Raw genomic sequence first — 8,957 nt, 5'->3', positions numbered from 1 at the left:
ATTACTTGTTCTGTCTGCAAGTAAGCAAGTTATAAACTCCCTGGCAACCCAGCGAGCCACTCTGCAGCCGATGCCTCACATTCCCAGCCTACTGGAGCAGTCAGGCAGCCAGAGGATAACTCTTTTTATAGCTGCACAAACAGCTATAACAGCTAGAATAACAGAGGTATTAAATGGAAGCCTTAAAACAAGAACTTTATAAACAGCACAACACTATAAACCACATGGGCTCCTTGGGGAGAGACATTTAAATCAATAACCTAAGGCAAAGCACAGAGTGAAGGCTTTCCTTGCAGGTGCCAGAGGATAGAGCACTGATCAGAGATGCAAGTCCTGCCACTGGCCCACTGTGTAAAACGTGGGTGAGTCACTTAATCGCTCTGTGCCTCTGTTTCTCCTCCCATTCTTTGTTTGATTTGTCTATTTAGCTTGTAGCACTTTGGGGCAGAAGCTGTCTGTGCTGCCCAGCACAATGGGTCCCACTATCCTACTATGATGCGAATAACAAGAAATAAAGGAAAGGTAGGTCAGATAAATGAGTTATTTAATATGGAAAATAAGGTGAGAGATGCTAGCCTTTTATTCTTAATACTATTCTTATTCTTTTAGCCACTTAGGCAGGGCCGAGGGGTGTGTGTGTTGGGGGGAAGCCGTACAAGTTACTGGGGTCCGGCAGTCCAGAAGGGGGCCCACGGCCTGGCTTCCCCAGCTTTGTCGGCCCTGTTTAGTCGGTCCGCCCTTGCTCGGGGGGCCTAAAAATTTGTTTTCACCATGGCCCAAACCCACTCTCGATGGCCCTGCACATAGGGAACTTAGCCTGGTACGTTTAGGTCATGCTCATTGATGCAAATTAGTCCCACTGGCTTCAATGAGCCTACTCTGCAAATATTAAAAATTGGGCTGACCAGAAAACAGTATTTCTCTTTTGCAAAAAAAAAAAACCCCTCTCCACCCACACACACTCATACTCTCTCTCTCTCTCTCTCTCTCTGTCCCCAACTATCCGATAGCCCAGTAGTTAGGGCACTTTCCTGGCAGGTAGGAGGCCCAGGGTCAAGTTCTTATTCTGCCTAATTGGGTGCAGGGACTTGAACCCTGGGTCTCCCTGAGGTGAGTAGTCTACTCGCTGGGGGTCTCTCTCCAGAAATTCCATCCTGGACCTCTGAAACTTTCAAGAAAGCAGCATTCTTTGATTTAAAAAAAAATCCCAACTAGCTCTGCTGACAAAAGCTAGCTCTTGTATAGCATTTTTCCTTTGTAAATTTAAAGCACTTTACAAAGGAAGCTAACAGTATTATGCCCATTATAAAGATAGGGAAACCAAGGCACAACAGAGGTAAGTGACTTGCCCACAATCATGGTATAGATCTCAAGTCTTCTGATTCCCAGTCCAGTGCCTTAAACACTGCCTCAAATGCCTTGTGTAAGCAAGGATCAGTCCCTAACCTTTGCCTTGTCTCCCACTCCCCAACCCTGTGGCCAGGAAGAAGCGTTTCCTTGCACTCTTGTTCCAAGGCCAGGATGAATCTGCTCATTAAACTTGCTCATTTGCTGTGATTCTACATGTGTCTCCCTAGAAAGGAAAGAGCACTTTTAGTAGAAGATGACAGCAGAGTGTTAGCTGTTGAGATGGTATTGACAACCACAATCAGGCTGAAGGAAATAAAACATAACCTCTGCTAAGCAATAGCAAGAATGAAGGCCCAGCACCTGCAAAGCAAAATAGTTGGAATAGTACATTTACTTCCACACTAATATCATGTGCTGATCCATGCTTTAATATCTGGCATGGAACGGAATGGGCCAGGTTGTTTCTGGCTCCAGCTTTTGTGTGCAGGGTGGGTGCCAGCAGCACAAGAGTGCAGGGACTGCTCCCCCTAGCTGTCCTAAGGCACAAACCACCTGAAAGTGGGCAGGGAAAAGGCAGTGCCATTACCTTTCCCACTCCACTCCACGCAGTTGGCTCTAGTCTGTGGAACTGGCTTATCTCAAAAGGATACGGTAGGGGTGTAAGAAGGCTGTGCCATTCAAAGGGATAGTGAGCGGGGGACCGGTGTCATGCAGTCCAGGGAGTTCAGGCAGGGATTGCGCCTACAGAGGTGACATAGCATAGTCCTGTCCAGTCTAACCCGTCTCCTTGTAGCCTCCACTTTCCTTGAGCATATTAACAGTCAGGATTCTTACATCTCCACAGCCACAGAACCATGGGTGGGAAATAGTCATTGCTGACAATAATCCTGTGGCTTTTTCTGCGCAACTGAGTAGCAGGCCAATCCACAAACATCTATTCACGAGTAATCTTTATTCACCTGAATAGTTCCATTAAAGTCTATAGGCCTACTCCAGAAATTGTGAATTACTGGCCTGAGTAAAATTTGCTGTGTCGGGGCCTAGCATTGCTCAAATGTAATAACAATAAAAGCAACAATCCTGAATATTTTAAAGTGCTTGGGAAATGACTAATTAGAAAGGAATAAAGTGAACCTTAAAGCCCTGCAGACAACACCACAAGACCCCACCACGGTGATTTTTCAGGGTTTGCTAGCCTGGCACAATATCCTTAAAGCAGTTTAAACGCAAGTCTCCAGCCTGACTAGTGATAGTTACGGTCCTAGAACTGTATTTTTTGGTGCTGGAGTGCACAGAGGTGCTTAAAAAGACAGATTAGTTGGGATCACACAGACCCAGTCTATTAAAAGTGTTTTCCCAAGCCAGTAATTATATTCAATAACTCCAAATCCACAAGCTATGCAGAAAGATAATGCCTCAGAAAACTAGCTTTATTGCTGGAAAGGAACTATGCCTTTTTCCCTCTTCAAATTTTTTTCCTTAATTAAAGCCATTGTACTGACACACTGTATTTACAATGTCACATTCATGAGGGTTGGCAAATATTGGGTTATCGTACGCAAGCACATGCTTTCCCAAAGAAGAATCACTTTCCTCTATGCTATGTTCACTCTATGAATGGTTCTTTCTGTTTGTTTTCCTTCAGCAGGAGTCTGAATTAACTTCCCTCCTCTAAAATGGCTTCTTCGAGCAACTCCACTGTGAGTAATAAGACAGCTTGGCCTGCAGAGGAAGCTCTAAACCCAAGTTCTGTATAGGCTCATGTCAAGGTTCCTTCCCCACTCTGAACTTTAGGATACAAATGTGGGGACCTGCATGGACACTTTTAAGCTTAATTACTAGCTTAGATTTGATACACTGCCACCATCCAGAAGTTAGTGTTTAGAGCACTTCCTGCCCCCCCAAAACTCTCCCCTCCCTGAGTGGCCTTGAGGGACTTTACCAATTCCCTGGTGAGTCCAGATCCAATCCCCTTGGATCTTAAAACAAGGAAAAATTAATTAGGTTCTTAAAAAGAAAGCTTTTAATTAAAGAAGAAAGGTAAAAATTATTTCTGTAAAATTAGGATGGAAAATACTTTACAGGGTAATCAAATTTATATAGCCTAGAGGAACCCCCTCTAGCCTTAAGTTCAAAGTTACAGCAAACAGAGGTGAAATCCTCTCAGCAAAAAAAGGACATTTACAAGTTGAGAAAACAAAAATAAAACTAATCTGTCTTGCCTGGCTGTTACTTACAATTTTGAAACACGAGAGACTGGTTTAGAAAGATTTGGAGAGCCTGGATTGACATCCGGTCCCTCTTAGTCCCAAGAGCGAATAACACCCAAAACAAAGAGCACAAACAAAGACTTCCCTCCACCAAGATTTGAAAGTATCTTGTTCCCCTATTGGTCCTCTGGTCAGGTATCAGCCAGGTTTACTGAGCTTCTTAACCCTTTACAGGTAAAAGAGACTTTAACCCTTAACTATCTGTTTATGACAGCCCCTTCTAACAATAATGCCACTGACGTCTGTAGGACCCATCACCTGAGTCAGTGTCACATTGTGATTGTAGCACGGGAAATGAGGGGCCACTGATTCCAGAGAGAAACCAGGAAGCCTTTGTAACTATCAGAATAAGTGACTTTTAATTAAAGGTCCCATTGAAAAACATATTGACGTACTTTACAAAGTTGCAATTGCTAGGGTCACATTAAATAAACACCCCTTTATTAAATCCACTTTTTAAAGGCGGGGGGGCATCTGACAAAAATCCTTAAAATGAGATCTAACCAATATAAGCATTTCATCTGGGCCAAGGGCTCAATTTGAAGGGTGCTCCTAAGCCTCGCTGGGTCATTAACCTGATTGCTCCTAGTTTGAGTGAACTTCCAAAAGGGAACAAGTTTCCATGATTGGAAATCAACTGTATAGTCTCCTAGTTCCTGTAACACTCTGCCCCATATTCTTCATAGAGATATTGTTACGATATGAATATGGCATAACTAAGATGTGTTTTGTGCAAGATGGGTCTTGTGAGCTATCATTGGAAAGGCTATGATTTACTGAATATGATTATCCTATTTGCATGCATGTATCATTTTTGTATCTAAACTTAGCCATATTGACTATATAACAATTGCAAGTGGGTTTACATCTAGGGAATGCCCACCAGACAGAATGCAATCAGTCTGGATTGGCCATTAGGGAGAACAATAGGACTTTGAAGATGCTAATCTCCCACCCTCCTGGGAAATCTTCCTGAGGATTTATGGCTGCTTTGACACTGTAGATTCATGTGATCATGTCACCTGGTACTGAACTCCATCTTGGACTGCTAGTATTTTTCCACAAAGGGAGTGGTAACCAAACTGGGCCATAAAAGATTCCCACCATATGTAAATCCTATTTAAGGCAGGAAAGTGAGTTAATCAGGATGAGTTCTTCATGGAATTCCTGCCCAAGATGACTGCCGAACATACCTAAGACTGATCGGGGGAAGAAAGTACTGGACCCAGACTAGAAGGTGTCGAACATGTGGAAGGAATACCTGGAGTTCTAAGCTGTAAGCAGGAGCAGTTTGTCTTCAAGAAACTCTACAACCTGCTTAAAACATCATTTAGGGTGAGAAATTACTATTGTAGCCAGTTTCTTTAGTGTATTAAGCTTAGTTTGAGTGCTTGCTTTATTTGCTCAGTAATCTGCTTTGATCTGTTTGCTATCCCCTATAATCACTTAAAATCTCTCCTTTCTAGCTGTTATACCTGTGTTTTCTCTAGACCTCTCTATGCAATTCATAACCGGAGGGCAAAAAACTGTGCATGTTTTCCTTCACATTGAGGGAGGGAGCGAATTTCATGAGCTTAGGCTATACAGGTTTCTGTGCAGCGCAAGACAATACAACTTTGGGTTTACACGCCAGATGGGGTGTGCATTTAAGTGCTGGACAATTCCTGAGCTGAGTCTTCCCATGCAACGCTGATCTCTGTGTCTGTGTCTTTCTGCAGCTGTGTGTAGCCCTACTTGTGTGCCTGCTGGAGGAGGCTTGAGGGCCTGGCTCAGCAGGGTGGTGTAAGGGACCCCAGACTGGTGGAACCGGTGGGCTCAGTGGTACCCCCGGCGGGGGGCAACCTGTCACAGTTCCACCCCTTATTAGTCTTGGCCAATCAGCCCCCTCTACCTCTCTATGCAGTTTCAATGGGAAGTAGCTGAGCTATTCCCTCTTTCCCTGCTGCATTTCTAACCCCAGATGGTGCTGTAGAAAAGCATAAATAACGGGTCTTTAAAGCCCCTGCCCATGACTCAAAATGGAGCCAACAGTCAGCAACAAACACTGTGGCCTTCCCTGGTTCCAGGGAAAGCTCCACCAACAATTTGCCCCCAGGTAAGAATGCCCAAGTCTCTTTTTTAAGGTTAGGACCATTAGAAGAGGGAAAGGAGAAGCAAATTCTGTACTGTGCTTCCTGCTACTACTTTCCCATCTTCCCTGGACACTTTCCTGTAACTCAGTAAGGGGTTGTAATGTAAATAACCTGCCTTATTAAAGTACCCCTTTTCCTCATGGCTTCCATATTCTCTGTAATGTCCTTCTCCCGCACCAAGGGTTTGCAGAGTTGTTGCCCTTAAACAGAAAGACCTCTCAGAGCTCAGTCTCAGGAAAAGCTGGGCTGGTAAACTCTATTAATGGTTGCAAAGCGCTTAGTGATTCTGTGAGGAAAGGTTCTGTAGGGATGCAAAATACTATTGTGACTGTAATCATTACCAGGAAAGTTGTGAAAGAAATTTGCCTTCAACAAGCCCTGTCTTTGGAACACTTGTACCCTTTAACCCTCTCTGGTTGGGACTTCTAAAGAAGCCTAGGGGATTTAGACACCTCTTCCATAATTTTAATTAATATTAATGGAAGATACACTATGTGTCTAAATCCCCTAGATGACTTTGAAAATTTCAACCTCTGATAATAGCGAATAAAAGAAATAAAATGAAATCTGGGCTTGACTCTGATTCTGGATATTGTCTAAACTCAGGGTGTTGGCTGTCAAGCTGTAATACAGACCTATTCAGATTTTATTTCCATTTCATTGCAATGATTTACCCTAGTGCTGGTAGCACAGCAGCAATGGAGCTGTGTGTTCTTAAGTCATTTTACTATTCTACAGTGCATATACTCCAAGTATAGGAGCTAACTAGTTCATTTATATGTAGGGGTAAAAATAAACTAATTTATTGCTATTACACTGACTCCATAACTGTGTTTTTTAATTCCCCCCCGAAATGGGACCTGTATAATAATATACAAAGATTTGACTTGAAAAGGGAAGTTAATTTTAATGTCATCTCACTTTTGAAAGCATATCACGGTGGTACATATGGCAAGGAAATGAAATCATTCTTCTAATAGATTAGTATTCAAGATTAAATATTTCATTTTCTAATATATTCCGCCTATATGTGCTTTTAATCCCCCAACTGCATTTAAATTCAGGTTTTTAGTACATTGAGAGCAAGCTGCTGCCTGTCATGTCACTCCTGATTTTCCATTACTGTTAACTGATGGTTTGCATTCATTAGCATACAGTGACACTGGTCATGTTCTTTAGAAGGTGAGGATTTGACTTGTTTTTTGTTGCCTTCAGGAGAAGTTTGAAGTTAAATTATTTCAGGCAGCCAGACTTCAGACAGATGTACCTACTAAGCCTACATTTATACCTTCGCCTAGTGCACCACACTTCACCTCCTGGAATCAGTGGCATGCTAGAAAACACTGGTTGGTATTAGATTGGAGCACTAGATTGGATGGGTTAAAACACTATGAAGCAATTCTATAGTTTAAACATACTGCTTGGATGGCCTGGTGCTAGTGAGGCAAAGCCATTGTCCTGGCAGGATACCATGATAAAATCAGTCACTTGGGACACTGGTCATATCATTTTTGAGCTCTGCATCAAGTGAATCTGTTTCTAGACTTAACTGAGAAGGGTGCCACAACCCTGTCCCACTAGTTGTCTATTAAATCATGAATTGGAAATGAATCTGAAAAGGCCCAGACTAAATCCTCTAATACCCCCAAATTTAAGGGTGGTCAATATCCAGTTCTGAATCTTGCCCGGAATCCATGTCTCCCCCTGCCCCCATTATTGCTTGTATTTTGCTATGGACAGTCAGATTTTTGGCTTCATTTGGTTATTTATAGAGGTAATTTCAGGAAGACAGAATCTAGGTTGTAGAGTAAATGATGTAAACAAAAGAACAGAATATACATGAAATTATGCAGGCAAATATGTAGCCAGGAAGTACTGCAGGGATATTGCCAGTCAATTTTTACATTGATAATGTATTAAGAAGGGAATCTGGAATTTGGTACAATGAATCCCTTTGTAATCAAATAGCAGGCAACTAAAAGATAGGCCAGGTTATCTGTGGCATCATTATACATGAGTTAGGCGCTTAAGTGTGGTGATGTCTTGGTACTCTCAAAAGCCAGTTTATTTTGGGTTGGTATTTAGGTGTGGAATGATTTTTTTTTACTTGGTGTGGTGTCCTTGAACTGGTCCTAGGATTGTTCCATGTCTCATAGTTCATCTTAAAAGCAAGATTCTCTTTGTATTCTGATGCATGTTCTGAGAAGAGTACAAAATTATTACAGTTAATAGGCCAGGGGCCAAATCCCCAGATGGTGTGAATCAGCGTTGCTCCATTGATATCAGTGGAATTATGGGGATTTACACCAGCTGAGGATCAGACTCTGGGTTGTCAAAGAAGCCTCAACCTGACCTCTCATTAGGTAGCTGTACTTTTTGTACTCCCATTGAACAGCCCTGAACTGCAGGTGCAGGCGTACTGTAGGCATGCAGTGACCTAGCCTCAGAGAAAGCAGTGGCAGGAGGCTGCCATTTGTTTTTCTCATATCTGTCTCCAGTCAGCATTAGTGATTCCTCACTTCTGTGTATATAGTAGTGATTTATAAATCAAATCAAAATAATTAAAAGAAAAAGGGGAGCATGGAAAGAGAAGGAAAACTGGAAACTGAGAGGGAGTACCAGAGAGATCTTCTTGAAGAACCTGAAGTTGTCAGAGAAAAAACAAAATGTTTGTTGAGCAGCTGTATTAACTTTACAGAGAGGTTTTCAAACCTTCTTGCCCTACAGCCCTTCTGTCTCCATGTGCCTAATCTACAGAAAGATTGCAAAACATTACCATGCAAGCAACGCATTGCTTGGGATCCTGCATATTTATGCACTTCAGTTTCCCAGTTCAGTTTCCCACAGTTCAGTTCCCTGCTTGGTTGTCACCAGCTGGATGCTAACGGATTCTTCTGTGACTCTGGCCTTTTCTTTTACAAGGGCAACAGCTTCAGCTGCTCCCAATTAACATTAATTAAGCCAGTTTCAATATAACTCTGGCAATTCACAGAGCACAATAGATTTACCAAAAAAAAAGGATACTTTTCGGTTGTTCATGCCACATCAAATTCTTAACTAGAGAAGTTTATAGGAAAATGTTGCTAATGGGGACAGGACCTGTTTGTACTGTTTAAAACCCACAAGCCACAGTAGAATGCGTCTTTAATGGTCACTTTAAGATCCTGGCCAAAGGATTTAACCTTTCAGGGACAGATCCTCAGCT

At 42.4% G+C, this 8,957-nt stretch overlaps 1 long non-coding RNA gene across 1 annotated transcript; it reads left to right on the top strand.

Annotated features, from left to right (window-relative positions):
• Window positions 1-277: 277 nt before the first annotated feature.
• Window positions 278-4,950, top strand: LOC127058189 (uncharacterized). Its single transcript, XR_007776308.1, has 3 exons — window positions 278-362; window positions 2,999-3,050; window positions 4,746-4,950. It is a non-coding gene; the product is annotated as an uncharacterized LOC127058189 (long non-coding RNA).
• The last annotated feature ends 4,007 nt before the right edge of the window (window positions 4,951-8,957 follow it).

The sequence above is a fragment of the Gopherus flavomarginatus genome, chromosome 9 (assembly GCF_025201925.1).
Source record: "Gopherus flavomarginatus isolate rGopFla2 chromosome 9, rGopFla2.mat.asm, whole genome shotgun sequence".
NCBI classification, from domain to species: Eukaryota; Metazoa; Chordata; order Testudines; family Testudinidae; genus Gopherus; species Gopherus flavomarginatus.
This window is presented reverse-complemented; position numbering and strand designations above follow the sequence as displayed.